Genomic DNA, 17,889 nt, shown 5'->3' on the forward strand with positions numbered 1-17,889 from the left:
GTGCCAGGGCGGGACCCTCGGGTCAGAGATGCAACTGAAAATCACTGAACACATGGAGGCCCCTCCACTGTGCAGTAAGGAGTGAAAAAAGAGCCAAAGGAAATCACACTGGTACAGGAATTAAAGAAGTTGAAGAATCAAAGGCATGCAATTGCTTAATCTAAATTAATGCATTAAGGTAAAGGAAACAGGGATGTGTGGAGTGTAGCTCATATTTTTAGCTTCTGGAAAGAAGGTGAGAAGATGGTCTAAGGGGAAATCATTACCAGCCTAACAGGAAGATTAAAAAAGGAACAACAGAGGCACTGTGTGAGCACATATGCAATCATTTGAGGAAAAAAATGCTCTATTTCAGATAGAATCACACCATCCAGTCTCAGAAAGAAATAGACATTAGTAGCAATAACTGCAGCTATTGAATTGTAATGTATAAGAAAGATAAGAGTTTTGGAAAGAATATAAATCCTCCTGGGATTGAACCTACTACAGACTGCTGAGGACAGGAAGGTATTCACCACACTCACCAGGTGGCCTTCAGAGCAGCACACCAGCTGCAGACCTCAAGGTATTTTTTACATCTCCCTCTAGATTTTTATCTGGCTTCACATTCCCTGAAACCTGTACAACCCCCAGCAGAGCCAGAGCTACAGAGGGTCTCTAATGAAATAATTTTGAGATTGCCTTCACTTCTTGGTATGAGTGTCAAGTTCCAAGACTGACTAGAGACAGACCAAGTGCAAAAAGTTTTACAAACTGGCTGCTGACACTTAAATAACAAATTGACACATGAACAATTTAATGTTTTTCCTGTTCAAACAGTAAGAAATATGCAAAGCTGAATTGCGTGTAAAACTGAGCACTGCAGAAGACAAAATATCTTAAAGAGTGCATTTCTTGGCAGGTGTCTTAAATAAAAATGTACAGATTAGATAGTACATAAATAATGAATAGAAAAGTATTCATTTGAGACAAGGCAGAAACCACCACTGGATTCTCAATGTCTGTGAAACATTGAACTGATTTGTGACTTGAGACACCCTAATGTTGCATTCCTGCTTTCCTGGCTAAACTGGTCAAAGGAAATATGAAGGTACTGTGCAGTCATAATGTGACATCCATGCTCAAAATCATCTGAAATTCTTAACTCAGACTGCATTCATTTACAGTTGAAATATTAACTAAATTAATAACAGAATTACATTACACTGAAATGACACTCACCATCTGCAATGTCATTTTCCCAGAGACAGAGCTGGTTTAAGCAAAATTCTGGATCTGTGCCTGAAATGACATCACATTCTCCAAAAGAGAATCACAGTTCTGCCTCCTCCACCCAGTTTGTGCCATGCTGGGTCCTCACCACACCAGCCCTGTCCTGCCTCACAGCCCAGCACCAAAGCCTTGCACATCTCCAGACTCCCAGAGACTCCCCAGATCCCTGGATTTGTGAGCACTGCCTTTACCTGCTCAGCTTTCACTGGTCCAGAAACCACCCCAGGAAACAGGCACGGTGTTGAGGAGATTCAGAACAGGGACATTCCTTCCCCAGCACCCTTCAGCTTCACTGAAATAGCTGCAGTGCCCCAGTTTCCTTGCTGCTGTGATTCATATCCCATAGAATATGGGATTCGGCAGGTGGACCCTAGCTGCAGCCCAGCAGCCAGCATGGGGGAACTGCTGCCAGGGAGGCAAAGGCACACTCATGGAAAGGGCTGGAAAGCATGGCATTCCCTCTGTGTTGGCAATAAATAAAATACCATTGCCACAAAAAGAAAGAGGCTGGAGCCCAAACTGTCCTACAGTAGAACTGGATCTGCTTGTATTGGTGGTTTGCACTTTTCGTCAGTTCCATGAGGCAACAGCCAAACACTTTGGCTCTGCTGTCTGTCCCCTGCTCTGCTGCCCAGGATAATGCATATCCTGGGAATTAGTCAGAGGAAGGAGAAAAGCAACATGGACTCTAAAGCTCTGCCTATAAACAAAGCAAATTTAGTAATTCTACAAATAACACAATGCAATGCATGTTTGAGAGTTGTGTTTTCCCAGTGTTTACATGAAGTGTCAAAGCATTAAGAAGTTTTTAAGAATAAATGTTCTCCTTCTGACTAAAATTTCAGTAACCCCCAACGGGCAAGTTTAAGGAAGTTTCTCCCCAGAATTCCTTCCCTGATGTCAATTATACAGACCCTGTGTTTGCAGTGTTGCAAACCCCCTTGGTTTGCCTTTCAGCCAGTTTAAACATTCATGACTCTACTCTGAAATGCATTTTCTAGTATGTCAGTCTTGCTGCCTCAGTGACTTTTTTTTTTTTTTTTTTTAATTAAAGAGAGAAGATTTAAAAGGATTTGGAATGGAAGATCACTAGACTCTGTGAGTATTGTGTAAAAAGCTCTTGAGCTCCCAGCCAGTGCACATCCTCCATCAGACTTTTCCCATGTTTTAGTTCCACTCTGACTCCTGAACAAGTTCAGGATAATTTTTTACTTCCTGACTAATTGGCTGTTTTGTCAAAGAACACATTGTCAAAGTTTCTGGGTTACTAAAAGCTTAAGGTTTTAAGTGTTTTCTCTTGCCATCTCTTGCCCATCCAATCACATTATTTTAAGTTTGACTCAATGTCACAACATGCAATGCCACAGAAAGGTCTGAAACAGAATTTTTAACACAAATCTTGGGCTGTTTAGGGAACAAATTTGGCTCTTTTGAAACCCTTGAGAACCCAGCACCCGTTCAACAGAGCACTGGGCTTTGTCTCTGAGGAACTGTACCCTGGCATCCATTTTCAGCCTCAGAACACAATTAGTTGCTTCAAATGCATTATAATCCTACCAAAAGATTTGAATTAGGTTACTTAGGCATGAAAGCTAGCAACAATATCCATCAAAGTAAAACACCACACCAGCCTGAGATGGCAGAGAAGAACTGTCATTTGTGACCCAAGTCCACCATGGACCTTGGACAAGATCTTGGAGTAGGAAGTCCCAGCTTGGTTATGAGAAAGAAAAAAACCCACAAACATATTTAGAGATGTACAGAATTAGTAAATAAAAACAAAAGTCCTATTTCCCTGGAAAACCATGAGTCTAAAAATATTTTAGATGGGCTCAGTCCAGCATCCTCTTGCCTCAGCAGACCTCCACTGCATGCATGTGCTGTCAGCTCTGCCAACTTCACTTGCAGAACTCATCTATTATTCCCCTCTCCAGTTCACATGGCAGAGTACAGCCATGGAAATGAAAAGAAGGATGACTTTAGCAGAGACCATCACTGGTGAAATGCTCAGTTTGTAGACCACAAGCTAGGTTACAAAATTAATTTCTCAGCCTAAGTTCTGTATATTAGTATTATCCTTAGGAACATCACGAGATGAGTAATGAATTCCACAGACTTTTTTTGTTTGCTAATTTTTAACAGGCCATTGAAATTTAAAAAAAAGAAAAAAGTTAAATTAGGTGTCTAATACTGTATTCTGCAGTATCTTTGGAGAACAGAACTGTGCTAAGTAATTGATCTCAAACTTGAGAAGCTACAGTTAATCTTTTTTTATCTTTTGAAATTCAAATAAATTCTGGGGGGAGAAAAAGGAGCTCCCAGGATAAACACACCAATCCCAGATGGATGATGTTTTTAAACCACAGACACAACTCAGCTGGTTTGGCCTCTTCCTTTACATTTCCTACAGAGCTATGAATTAGTTTAATTTCTCTTTATAGATAGTGATGTCATCTCCATCATGCCACTCACAAGATCACTAAAGACACTTCCAGCTCTTCATTTGCTAAAGAAACTTCCTCAGCCTTTGCCTTCTCCACCAGACAACACACCCTGTCCTCCCACCAGCATCAAGCAACCAATCTCTGAGCAGCAAAACAGGATCAACATCTTGGGAGGCACCACACTTGCCAGGAGCTCCAGGAAGCCCCTTGGGCAGGGCAGTGACTCCTTGGGCAGGGCAGTGACCCCTTGGGCAGGGCAGGGACCCCCTGGGCAGGGCAGGGACCCCCTGGGCAGGGCAGCTGCCCCTTGGGCAGGGCAGTTGCCCCCAGCCAGGCTGGCACACACACCAGGATGTGGCACAGCTGCTGCAGCTCCTAGAGCAGGGGCAAACCCCACTTTCTCTGGGAGGAGCAAACAGCCTGACCAATTGATACCAGCATTCCAAGTGCTCTCAGCCTTGCAGGGACATCAGCTCTCAACAACAGACCACTCTCTCCCCAAAGCTCCTTTCATACACTAGAGCTGCTAAAAGTAACACTTGGAATTACTGTCCAGGGAAAGACTAGAGAAAAACAATCACAGTTAGTTTATTTTGGGCCATTAGCTGCAATTTGTGTCTGGCCACTTCAGTTCCCCCAACAACAGGAAACCTGCTGTGCCTAAATGCAACACTGATGGGGTTTATTTTATTTCTCAAAAGGAGATGCACTTGGGAAGCCACAACCTGTCAGGGTAGGAGAGCACACGGTTCCGGATGCAGAGGCAGGATCAAAAGCAGGATTAGAAACCAGCTGCCACAGACTGAGGGTGTTCTCCTCAGGTGGGCAGAGAAACAGAAACCCTTTCATCCCTCAGTCCAGATTAGAGTGTAAATGTTTTTATTGCCTGCTTAGCCACCTGTGGAAATCTGTGTCCATGTCAACACCATCATTATACTGAACTCTGCTCTTGTCAGCACAAAAAACCTGCCTGGTTTTAAGTCCAAAACTATACTTTTAGGGATATAAGAATGTCAGATTATAATGCCATCAATCTATCCTATTCCACAGTTAAACAGAATTCATCTCTATAACCTGATGCTTCTGTGTTAGTGAAAATAATCCTTTTTAAAAAAAACCAAAAACATAAATACTTTGTGCACTGAAAGAGCACTTGGTTCTGCTGGTTTATGAGGTCTTCACTTTGCACAGCTCCTCTGTTGTGGAAACAAAAGTCCTTGTGTTGGGCTTTCTCAGTGATATTTGCAAACTCCTACACTTGCTGTAACAGGGTGTTCAGAAACAGTTCTTACTGGCCTGGGAAAGTTAGGTCATTATTTATTAACTGCAGAAATACATTGAAGAAAACAATAACAAGGTAAAAGAACATTCTTGCAAAGGCTTGTTGCTTGTTTTGACATAAACAGAAAGTAATTAAACCTAGCTAACTCCTTTCCACTGAGCATTTTGCTCCAAAGCATTTATAATTCACACCCTGCAGGACCAGGAACACAGCAGCAGAACCACCAGTGCAACACTGTCAACAGAAGGAAAGGCTGTCCCTGAAATTCAGTGGACAAATACTACCAGGCAATTTCATGCTTTACCAACACAAAATCCAGAAGTTAAATTTAGAAGCATGATTTCTGCAGACATTCAGATGTTTCTGTTCTAAATTTTCCAGAAATTGCAAATTAAAACTTGGCAGACCTTAAAGTAACCCAGCATGTATCTTGTGCAATCCAAATCATGGCCAGTCCTATTACTCTGCAAAACTGTTAGGAAAAAAACCCCATGCCTCTCACCACATGGTTTCAGACAAATGACAGAGACATTCAGTTTATCTCTGTGCTAAGAACAAAACTTAGGCACTGTTTTTTCCTCTTGGAATATTGCCACGAGAGTTAAAAGCTAACAGAGGAACCAACGTTCTGCCCACTGAAGGATAAGCACAGTTTGGTGAATAACACCTTTTACAGAACTGCAGTCCAAGTGGTTGTGGACAATTTTTCCCATTTAGCATGTGGAGAATATACTGCATTTCTAGACTGATCTCATTCCTGAATACTGCAGTGAGATATCAAAGCATGCAGGTGTCACCAAGGTGCTTTGTGGAACTGTCAAACCCTGAAAGTTTCTGCAGCCACTCAAGAGATAAAGCTTGTTTTTCAACACCACAAAGAGTAAATTGAATGAAACACCTCAGAGGTAACAAACCAAAGAAATATTGGAAATTACTTCTCCGTCTGCCAGAAACCAGACAAGACTGCCCACCCTCCTCTTGCTAACCTGGGGGAGATGGCAACCTCCATGCTGGACTTTAAAGGAGATTGAAAAAATATTACACAGTCTTTTCTATTTTGATTGCAGTTACCAAGTTTCACTGTACATCTATTAGCAAAAAAGCCAAAATCAGATCTTAGATACTCAAGAATTTCACAACTCTTCAAACATCACTTCTTTCATTGCTGTGATAGGTGTAAATGTTGTGTTGTTTGCATGAGGAAGAGACCCCACTGCCCAAAAATTCAAGTGACTTGCCCAGGGCCACAGTAACTCAGTGGTAGCATTGGAACAGTGTGAGTTTTTCATTTACAACACACACCAAACATGGAGCATCCTCTTCCCTTTCTAGCATTCCACCTCCTTGGGCTTTACTAGTTTAATTTGACCAGACACTGCATTCCTGGCTGCTTTTGCTATTCAGTCTCTCTTGCAGGATCGTGGGTTCCTCACAGGTCAGCTTGGCAAACTGTCCCAGGAAACGCTTGACAACAATTACCTGTCCATTCAGGAGAGTCAAATTAGCAATTCAATACCTGAATATGGTATGATTAAACTCAGGAATCTAATTCACAGTGTGTCCTACTTTCAGGCATCAAATTTTTTGAGCACTGTGCTCTTTTGAAAGTCAAACTGACGAGGACTCAGGAACCTTGTGTCTTTTCCAAAAGAGCCCAGTGGAGCCCCTCTTTTGTCAGGTAGCAGGACACACACAGTCTGTTCTCAGGAAGAACAGAAGCCAAAAAACAAGAACATTTCAGAACACTATGGAGGGGCCTGAGCCATTGTGCAAGACAAGGGGAAGCTTTGCAGGCAGCTCCTCAGCACTGAGCACTCTGCACAGCACATTCTAGCACATCCTTGGCTTTGAAGAAAGGACCCAAAGGCTCTCTTTGCCACTTGCTTTTTCTAAAGCTCCAAATGACAGAGGAGCAGGCTGTGGAGGAGAAGGGAGTTTCTTCTCTCTCTCAACAAAACAACAAAATAACCAGTCAAAACCCAGCTTTCACATTAGATACTGAGTGACCATCTAAAACACCCAAAATCAGATGTAAAGGATGGAGAGGGTCTGAGAGCATCTTCTTACAAACCAGGAAAACCATTGGAACCCCCAGCTGAGCAGGAGTGCATGGCTTCCCCTGCCTGCACCCAAACCAGACCCCTTTGGACTGCTCCACATTGAGCTCCAGCCATCCAACAGCAGTTTGTAACTCCTGTAGTTATTTCAGGATGGCTACTTTGATCTTTTCAAGAGATATTTCAAACTTTGTTAGAATGTTATCAGCTACATCGATCACCTAGTCCAGCTGTAACGAGGAGCACAAATAATGAAAGCAGAGCAAGGGAAAGAAAGGAGAGGGGAAGTACAGTAAATGCTGAACTCCTCAGCTCTCTGCCAAAATTCAGTCTTCTATAGACTGTGCATGAGACTTGCTACTGTGCTGTGTGATGAGGGCAAAGAGAACTCATTGAGACAAGGTGCACCTGCTAAAACTGGCACTAAAACCAGGCAGCTACTGCAAATCAGTGGTCCCAGCACCAGCAGAAAGCAAGTCTTTGTTCTTCTGGCACAAGAGGACTCCTTTACTGCGAGTACCACACACAGATCAAACATTTATAAGCAAGAGAAAAGCTAGCCAAGGGATTTGTATTAAAATAAAGATTGCAGATCGCAGTGTGAAAGAAACAGGGAACGTACCAGTGAGTCCCATGCCCAGCCCAGCTCTCCCTGAGCAGTCCTTCCTCTGAAGGAGAGCTGCAAGGAGACAGCCTGAGCCAACAGTTTCTACAGCAACTGCAGAAGCACCAGTTCAATGATATTCAAACCCTGCAGTAACTGCAGAAGCATCCGTAAATGGATACTCCAGAAGAAATATTTGACAGCTTCTCCTGGACTCCCTCTGCCTCCCTGGGCAATCCATTGATCCCAATCAGCTCAGCTCAACTGAGGAGTTGCCCATTTCTCTGCAAATGCTTCTGAATCCTCTTTACCCTTAACAGTCTTGCAGCACACTTGCACCCCTTCAAAACTTCATGGAACAGCCACGAGAGAAAGTTTTGTAGACCGTGCTGGAAGGATGAGTGTCCTCATCCTGCAAGGGAGAGACCAATGCATCCTCGTGTGGTGCTGCTGCAACTCCTCACAGAGGCTGGAATGCTGTTATGACAGTGGCATGGGGCTGCTGCTGCACCACTAAAAGCACACTTGGAAGCATCTCAAGAGGAACCAAAACAGAGGCCAGTTACCACCCAACTGCACAGAAAGAGCAGATCCATTTATAACGTGGCTATTTTAACACTAATCTAGAGACCATATTAAGGAACACTAAATATTTCACCTATACACTTGGTAAGTTCTAAGAATTGTAATTTACTGAAGGATGTTTAGGGCAGGACATCTCTTATTCCCCTTCTAAGAATCTGCTGTAATAAGTCACAGCACCTCAACAGTCACAGCTTCATCACTTCCATATTGCAGGAGGTTTTCCATAATCTGCAGTGTTACTTTGGATCACAATGAAACTTGGCATGAAGCTCAGGCTCCTGACCCGCAGCAAAAAGTTAAACAAAATTGCTCGTTTGTTTTTAAAAGGGTCAGGAGGTTTCCAGTTTCAGGCTCCTCAGTATTTGGGGTGGAAGGGAACAGTATCTACAGTCACAACTCAGGGACATTCAGTATTCAACCTCTCTGCAAAGAATGGGCTTGATCAGAGACCTGTCCAAGATGCACTTTGTAAGCTGCTCTCTTCTGTTAGTTTATTACATAAGGCCACATCCACAAAACCACATTTTTGGTCAAGAGATCACTACTTAGACAGTGCTGACTCCCAACTACCTGCTTTAAAAAATGTCCTTTATCTCCTGAGCTAACAAAAGGAAAATTACTGAATTCCCTGAAAGATAAAGCAGACCATATGAATATATTCAGTGTAAAAGACAATCTCATTCCCACACTAATGGTAGGAGAAAAGAAACATGAAAGCAAAAATATTTTGGCTTTATATTCATGCCTTTTATCATGATTTATCCAAACAACACAATCATTGTGACTGTGATAGTTGTTATTTCTAAAATATGAAGAACTATGAAATCTTAAGTGGAAAAGCATTTTATAAGTTACTAAAGTATAAGCATGCAAAGATGACTTCTGGATCAAATACATTCCTTAGCAGGCCAATTTTGAAGGAATAAAAACTGCCATTCCAGACAACCATCTTTAAACACAAACTAAAATTTTAGAAGTTATTTATTTAGCAACTATGAACAGTGTCAGGTTCCACAAAATTTGCTAAGACTGAAAATTCAACCAAATTTTTTAAATTGTTGAAAACTCCCCAGTTACAGGAGGTTCTTATGTGCCTCCAAGGTGGGAGTCATGATTCTTTTCTCTTACACAAATTTAGACAACTGTGTTCTCTCTTCAGCCTTCTGGCCATCTGTAGAGATGAGGAGGTGTGTACAGATGTGGGCTCAGAGCAGAACAAGCTACTTCTCTGAGCTCATATTTTTGGCAGTCACCAATTTCACCCTCACCCACCAGAAGCAAAGAAGTTATCAGTTTTGTCTCCCCGCCCTTTTCCCAGTATTTGCCTTTCTTCCTGGCTTTTCTAGAACACTTGTCACCATATTTACCAGAGTACATTTATTACTGATTTTAAAATAACAGTTTTTGTGAGACAGGAAAGCATTTCAGATCTTTATAGGGGGAACTTCAGACACAAAGAAATGAAATTGTGTGGTAAGTCTGCAGCAGAACCTGAAAAGGGGCCAAATGCTGCCCTAATCAATACTTGCAGGTTAACTGCCAGACATTCTTCACTGGAACACAGTGTTGCTCAGTGCCTGCTGTTGAATAGTTTTACCCATTTCCAGTTTTGGAAGCAGTGCTCCCAGTTCTCCTACGCCCCATCCCCGCGTACCACACTGCAGTTCAGCCCCGGTGATGCTCTTTAAGGTCACCCAAATGGCACAGCTGAGCACTTTAAAGGAACAGATTAAGTCTCTGCATGATTGAAGACTTGGAGAGCACGACTGGGTAACCAAAGAAGCCCTAATCTGTTTGCCAAGTCCAATTACCTAGCCATCAAATCAAGAGATCATGAAGCATTAGGACACGGAGTAACTGCTCACCAAACAGTTTTAGCTCTTTGAAAAGATGACACTCACTGAGAGCCTATGACATGGAAAAGGCATCCTTCAAAGCACAGGTGGGGAGAAATCAGTTCTTGGACATTTATGTTTTCCCTTTCTATCTTCTGTTGAGCTATACCAGCTATCAGAGTACAGGGGAAGAGATTGGGACTGGAAGAGCAGTCCCAGTCAGAGAGTAGGAATCCAAATGCTCTGAGTTTCTGTTTCCTTGAAATCCCATCAAGTATGCTACTTACAGCCCCATGTTATCCTACTTAGAGCCCCATGTTTGCTGTTTGTTCCATCATACCACAGCCTCAGCTTTCCAGTGGCTGTGCCTGTTCTCCAGTACTCCACTCCCTGGAGTCACAGGCTGCACACCTACAGCTTCCCCTTCTACTCCAGAGTCTTCCATTAAAGCAAATCTTGTGTCAGACATACAGCAATCAGGCAGAGCAGAGAAGAAAAAGCAGAAGAGCATCAGGAGTGTCACAGAGCAAACTCAGCCCCTATACCTGGAGAAAAAGAACAAGTTTCCATATGCAAAGAGCTGTCCCTTTCAGCACAGCTGTATCAAAAATAGGAATAAATTACTAATCTATCTCCTTGTCTTCGTACTGGAAAATGGCTGTCTTCAGCCCCAGCATCAGTCACACCTGTCAGAACATCACACAGCTTCCTCAGCTGGGAAAACCAGCACACAGGTTGGGCCGCTGCCACCACGGCCAGGGAAGGAGCACCACACGAATGGTTGTCATGTGCATTCAGCTTCAAAATGATCAAACCCTAGCACACCTTAGTGAGCACTTCCACATCACTGCTGTGATTTGTTTCATGGTTAACAGAGACACCTCCAGCCAGTCCCACAGACCTTCCCTACACAAGGTGCCACCACTGGACCTGGCTCCTGCTCTGTCAGAAATGCAGCACCAGCTGACTGCCATAGGGCAGCTAACTCAAATGCTTTTTATTTTCTTTGTTAATACAAGTTTCAATTTGTTTGTTGAATGGATCTATTCATACTCTCCCACATCGTGTGTTTGGTCCAACTGGTCAGTGTCTTGCTAAGCAGGCTGTAAAAAGACTTTGTCAATCAAACACCTTTACTCAGGTATATACCAGCTGGCAAGTTTAAAACATCACCTATTTCAACAATGGCAGCTAAATTCAGTGGAGTGCAGCTTTTTTCCTTGCTGAATTTCAGTTTCTCTAGTGAGCAAGATACCACGTTTATGATTTCAAGTTAGTTCATGTTATGAAGAAAGATACCATGTTTATGGAGAGGGCTAAATTGGGACCCAGCTTTGGTTGCTACATCCTAAAAAAAAAAAAAAGCAGGCCTGCAACAAGTGAAAAAAACTTTATGCCTCCTTCAAGATCAACCATGACTTGCCACAAGCCTGTTATGGGACCTACCCCCTGCAAAATAGAGACAAAAAAGGATGCATTAATTTCACAATATCAGGGGAACTATGGTAAACAATTTTTTGGCAAAATCTTGCTGGAAGGAATCAGCTGCTGTGTGCCCAAAAACCCGTGCCACAGCTGAGGCCTCCTCAGGGTCTCGAGGGAGAGTTTTGCCAAAGCTCATTTCTGGAAGCACAACGAGCTGCACAGAGGTTGTGGGGCTGTGCTGGCCTTTCCACAAGGCAGATCCTGCCAGCTGAGAGCTGGCATTAGGGAACATTTGCTTTAGGGTCATCATCACTGAGCCCAACAGCTCCAGAGGAACATTCCCCCATGGAACATCATCCCCCTGTCTCAGGGAACACCAAAGACTCTTGAGGGCCCAACACTTTAAAACGCTGTGCCAACACTCCAATCTGCTGTGCTGCAAGTAAAACAAGAAATGTGTTCAAAGTGTCTTCCCCCACAAGAATCAGAGGAAAAAGAGAAAAGTACAAGGTCCTAAACTCAGCCTGCCCTCTTCTGCTCCTACCAGGGGGCAATTTCTGTGGGGCAACATCCATTTCTCACCATTGAGTTCATTTACTGCCAAGCCAAATGCCAAGGTCTGCTTTAAAATCTAAATTAATTCTGGTTCATAATATTTCTTCAAGTTTGTGACATCTCACAGCTACCCACGAGTAAGAGTGTTTTTCCCAACCAGATACTCAAACATAAAATTTTTCAATAAAGACAATTTAAACTAAATGCACAAAAAGAACAAGAAGCAGCAAAATTTCATTTACTGGCATAGCCATACACACCCCAATTTTATTTTCTTTTTAAGCATACAATTAAGGGTAATTTAATTCCCCTGTGTAGGCATAACATGAAAGAGAAACATTATTGTAAGAAGAGCTCAGTACTGTTGGTACACAAACCTTACGACAGATAAATTAGACCTTAGGAAAACAGCGTATAATTTACATTTTGTTATGTCAATCACCGGGAGCATCTTGGGGCTCTGAAATAGCACACCAAACCACAACATAAGGGAACTAATGTAAATCAACACATGTGGCAGGACCACTCAAGTTTCCACAATCCAAAAGAGCCCTAAAACGGATTTCATAAGATTTTTCCTCTTCAACACCCATTTACACCTTTAAGTTTCCAAGAGGTTATGACAATATTTTACTACAGAAGAGTTACAAAGTTTTGCATAGTTATAGAAAAATCAGCAACATAAGACCACAAGGGCATAGGGTTTGGTAATTAATCCCTGGTCTTTATCACTGGAGAAGCCAATGGGCAGATGTGCAGGTGGCCCAGAGAAACAGCAGCCTGGCTCAGCTGCACAGCAAACCCAGCCCTGGGTTAGTCCCACAGTTCTTGGGTTCAGCAGCAAAGGAGGCACAGAGCAGCCCAGGGCTGTGCTTTACACACCTTCACAAACAGCAGAACAAATGACACACCCTCACTGTGTTCTGGGGCTTCCCCTATAGCCAGCACCTCATCCACATCCTGACACCACACAGGAAATTAGAGAGGTCAGGATGTGGATTGCACAGCAGACCTAGGAGCACAACACAGCAGACCAACGTGGGGTGGGCTCCAAGAATTCTGTCCCCTCTTATTCCATGATGACCAGAAACATAAGGTAATTTAGCTACTAAATAAATAAAGTCTAAAAAAACCAGAGTGCAAGATGTTTACTCGCTCATATCATTCGTAAGAATTGCTCTGCAGGTTTTTTGTTAAGGAACATGAATTGAGGTTTTCAAAGAAGCTAAATAGGAACACTGTCCCTCTGTGAGCTGACACTGACACGAACTGTGACACTGTTTTCTGTCATCCGTGCTCAGTGAAAAACTTGCACATGAGAAGGAAAAACTACACAAGTGCCAAGAACTGCAGAAGTACAACTGGAAAAAATACTGTCTTTGGCCTTGAAGCTTATATCAATTACTGCTTTTAACAAAAGAGAGCAGCAATGCCTTTCAGGTAAGGCTTCTCCTTCCAAAAATATCAAGTACAAAATTTCTGTTTGTCAAATCACAATCACAACAAACATAGTCAAAGTATGGTTTCTACAAAAGGGTTTCTATTTTTCTGCTCTTTAAATCTCTTAACAGTTTTTTCATACTGCTTTAAACAGGAATTTTCCTTTTCATTTCCTCACTGCAGCATATTCAGCAGCAAAGCAATCTTCACTTGCCAATTCTGCTGGGCTACAGCACATCCAGGACACCACACCAGCCAAGTGCTCCTCATGTGGCTGCTCAGAAAAGTCCTCGCTCTCTAGCACAGTACAAGGTAAGGCACAGACCCCAAAATGCTGAAGTCTGCTGTTGGCATGGTGAGAGACACCATAAACCTGAACTCCCCAGAGAGGTGCAGACTGACCCTGTGCATCCTCACCTCCCCAGCACTTCCCTCAGATCAGATCATCCCAGCACCTCCCTCCACCAGCCCCGAGCGTCCCCTCTCGCAGCCCAGTCTGTAAATACTCAAACTGCCGCTGTTCTGCTCTTCCCACAGTGATACCTGGGCACGCTGGCCGCTCCAGGTGTACGTCCCTCGCCCCAGGACAGGGTTCCATGCTTTAGCAGACACTTCCCCAGGCATGTTCACAGTGCCTTTTCACACACTCAGAAGCTTGTTAACCAGCCAGAGCCTTTCCCACTCCCCCTTTCCAGCCATGGATATGCTCTTCAAAGAGCTCTATTTACATGCCAGGCTACAAAGCAACGTGGAAAAACTGCAGCTTTTATGATTCTACAGTGAGGTTTTTCACAACATGAAGCAGCTTCTTAGACTACTTTTTTTTACTTTTTTTTTTTATTTCCAAACAAGATTTCACTGTTCAAAAAAAAAAAATCTCAGTCCACCCACAGGCTTTTGAGGAACATTAACAGAGGGGCTTCAAAAGAAGAGAGCTCTGCGACCTTAAGCATTGCATTCTGAATGAACATCCCTGGAAAAGCTGCGCACAAGGCAGAAAGAAGAGTCACCAAAACCCACATATCCACACTGTTTAAACTATTTCTCCCATGTTTAGGTCTGTCATGGCTTGCCTTATGCCATCTTCTGTTGTACCTTCCCAACTGCTTACTGTCTTCTCATTTACTTCTGAGCCTTTGTTTTGAAACCAGGTGTGTCTGAAATTCCTTCTCAGACAAGCCACAAAGCTGGGTTTGGTCACTTCCTCAGCAACATTGACACCAGTTATCCATGGGGCTCCCCCAGCCCCCAACACACAGGTATTTCTATGTAGAATCTTTCTCCAGTTCCCCAAGAAATCCAGTCCTAGTCCATTTCCACCTTGTATTTAGCCTGTCAAGCACACAAAGCTAGAACTGGCACTTTATCAGCATCTTCTTTGTCCAGAGATGAAAAATGCTGCCAACAGTTAATAGAAACAACGAGTCTGGATGAACAGCCCATGCAAAGAAAGCCCTTTATAAAACCAGGACTAACCAAACCTGCAAGACTAAAGATTCTCTTTGAACCACACATGCCAAAGCAGCGCCAGACTGGCACCATCAAAGGTGAGATTCCGAGGAACAGAGCACTGAAAACATGAAACCCTCACTGTTAGCAATGCTACCCTCTCTTCTCCACATCTCTGCCTGCGTTCTACACAACATGGAGCAAAGGAAAATGGTTGGAAAGCTCCAGACAGAAGACAATTCTACATGCCAAGAACTTCCAGAGACAAGTCTAACCTCCTGAAAATGACCAGGAATTTAGCAGAAGCTACAGCCCGCTGCAGTCTGCTGACACAGATTTCTCCTTCCTCTACACTGGCAGGAAATAACCACAGCCCAGCTTGCACACCTTCCATGGAAGAGGTGGGCTCCTTCAATCCTTGGAAAACGCTTCTGCTCTTCAGAGAGAGAACAAGGACCTTGAGCAAACACAGGAGTACAGCAGTGCAGCCTCTCCAGAGACACTGCCCGGCCTTCCTCGCTTCCCATTCCAAAAGTTTTGTTCTAAGGCCTCCCCTCCAAGGAGCCAGCCCTGCTCCGTACTCCTTCCTTCCTTCCTCTCGGCCACCACGGCTGGCTGCTTCCTAAAGGTCTCAAAAATGGTTACCATGTCTTTAAAAATCAAAGAAAACTAGACCAAGTTTGCAAATAGTCCTTTCTTCTCCATTCTTTTTAAAGATGTTAAAGTATTCTGCATGAATGGAGGAAATTATTTTAATTCTCTGTCTTTACCCTAGAAGGCCAGGCTTCAAATGTCTGCTAGAACACAAGTATTTTAATTTAAGTTAAACAGCCCAGCGATTTTAATTAACTTACAGTTTCATAAACATTTTTTGGAACTGGACATCTGAAATATGTGATGTTCTGCCCATTTAAATCTTTCTTTGCTTTAACCACATTCAGCCTTTCTGAGTTGTCACCACAAAGTACAATAAAACTTTTTAAAACTGTTAACAAACTGGAGGACACGGATACAGAAAATAATTAATTCCAATGTATCTTGGACCCCCCCCATTACAAATTTTCTCTTCTGCCATACTCTGTACAGGAGCTGCTTGGAATGCTCACTCTCTTCTTTCTGTAAATCACAAGGCAGCATTTTCAGAGCCACGTAAATAAATAATAAGACATTTAGCCAGATAATGCATATTTCCACTTTGACTCAAAACTCAAGTTTTGCTCTACTCAGTGGCAGGCATGTGACTCCCCGGTTATCCCTTCCACGCTCTCACTTCCAGAAGGGATAGCGGGTTAATGATTACAAAATCCAGTGCAAAGCAAATACAGAATGAAGGAGGAGGAAAAACCCAAACAAACCGTGGACCATAACACCGATGAGTGTGCTCGGAGCCGGGAGCCTGCCCGGGGCCCGGAGGGCGCTGCACCGACACCGACCGCGCCGGAGCCAACTTCGGGCCGAGCCCCGAGCCCGGCGGGAGCCGCCCAGCGCGCACCTGGCCGGGACCGCCCGGGGACACCGCGAGCAGCGGCCCGGCCCCGCCGCACCTGCGCGCCCCGCGGACAGGTAACGCGGCCGGCGGACAGGTACCGCGGACAGGTGCGCTTCCCGCGAGCAGGTAACGCGGCCGGCGGAGGGGCGGCCCCCGCGCACGGCGCCGCCGAGCCCCGAGCCCCGCACCCCTCCCCGCCGCCCCCGCCCGCGGCCCCGCCGAGCCCCCCCGCCCACCGCGCCCCTCCGCGCGCGCAGCAGCGCCCCCCGCCCCGCGCCGCCCCCCGCGCCGTGTCCTGCCCTTGCCTCCTGCCCGCAGTGCCCGGTGCAGTGGGAGGAGCGGTGCCCCGGGGACGGGCCGCCCGCCGCCCCGACCCCTCCCCGCCGCCCGCCCGCCCGCCCGCCCGCCTCACCCCGCTCGGCGCCGGCCCCGGCGCTGCCCCGCGGCCCCGTCCCGGCTCCGCGGCCCCGTCCGGCTCCTCCGGCTCCGCAGCGCCGAGCGGGGCTGCGCACGTGACCGCGCCCCGCGCCCCCATAGGCTGCGGCTGCCGGGCAACGCGTGCCCGCCCCTTCCCTGCACCTGAGAGCGCCCTACGCCAACTGCGTACGGGGTGCCGCGCCGCCCTGCGCCGGCTCCGTAGCGCCGCGGACCCGGCCGTTTCCTGCAGGCCGGCGCAGCCTTACGGAATCGGCGTAGGGCGGCTCGGCCCGCCCGGCTCTCCACCTGCGGCCGCTGCTCCCCGCGCAGCCCGCGCGGTCCCGCCCGCCGCCTGGGGAGCGGCGCTGCCGCTCGGAGCGCTCCGTGGCCGCGCGGTGCGGGAGCGGTTGAGCCGCACCTGGAAACGCCGCTTGCGTAGAGCCCCTCCGAGAGGTCGGTGTGTGTTACGGACTCTCCGTAGTGTCGTCAGCGCGGGCGCCGCACCTGAGGGCTCCCGCCGCGCTAACGGCGTAGGCGCGAGCGTGCCGGGCGCAAAGTGCGCAGCGCTGAGTGCACGGGCTGGGCAGGTGTGTGAGGGCAGGGCGGGCCCGGCCCCGGCCGCGCTCGGGGCTCCGAGGCGGGCGCCGGTAATGCGGCGACACCGGCGCTACAGCGACCCCGGTCCCGGCCGCGAGCGGGAATAGCTCCGGCAGCCCCGGCAGCCCCGGCCCCGCCGCCTGAGGGGGGCGCCAGGCGGGCCCGGGGGCAGCGCTGAGGGGAGGGAGCCGGGCAGGGGTGCAGGGGGGCCTCGGCCCCTCACGCAGCGCCCGACCATGGAGGGTTTAACATCCCGCTGCCAAATCCAAAGCAGTGCAGGAAGAGCAGGTTCCCAAACTAAGTTGAGGAATAGGGTTTCCATGTGAGGGGTTGAGCTCCTTGTGGAATCCTCAGTGACTGAGGACAAATTAAGGCACTTTCATGTTGTGTTTGGGCAGGTTGGGCTGCACAAGCAGTGTGGTGGGCAATGATTTCCAT

General features: G+C 46.1%; 1 protein-coding gene across 6 annotated transcripts in view; it reads right to left on the minus strand.

The window, feature by feature from the left end:
* The window catches only part of STRBP (spermatid perinuclear RNA binding protein), a 57,257-nt gene extending 39,967 nt beyond the window's left edge, over window positions 1-17,290 (minus strand). For 5 of the 6 annotated variants that reach the window (XM_058038469.1, XM_058038472.1, XM_058038467.1 and 2 more), the window contains exon 1: window positions 16,850-16,931. The gene's annotated coding sequence lies outside the window, so the exon portion shown is untranslated. Of the gene's footprint in view, window positions 1-16,849; window positions 16,932-17,272 lie in introns of those variants that run through there. The other variant, XM_058038468.1, reaches the window with a different exon arrangement.
* Window positions 17,291-17,889: the final 599 nt, after the last annotated feature.

The sequence above is a fragment of the Melospiza georgiana genome, chromosome 20 (assembly GCF_028018845.1).
Source record: "Melospiza georgiana isolate bMelGeo1 chromosome 20, bMelGeo1.pri, whole genome shotgun sequence".
In the NCBI taxonomy this organism is placed as follows: domain Eukaryota; kingdom Metazoa; phylum Chordata; class Aves; order Passeriformes; family Passerellidae; genus Melospiza; species Melospiza georgiana.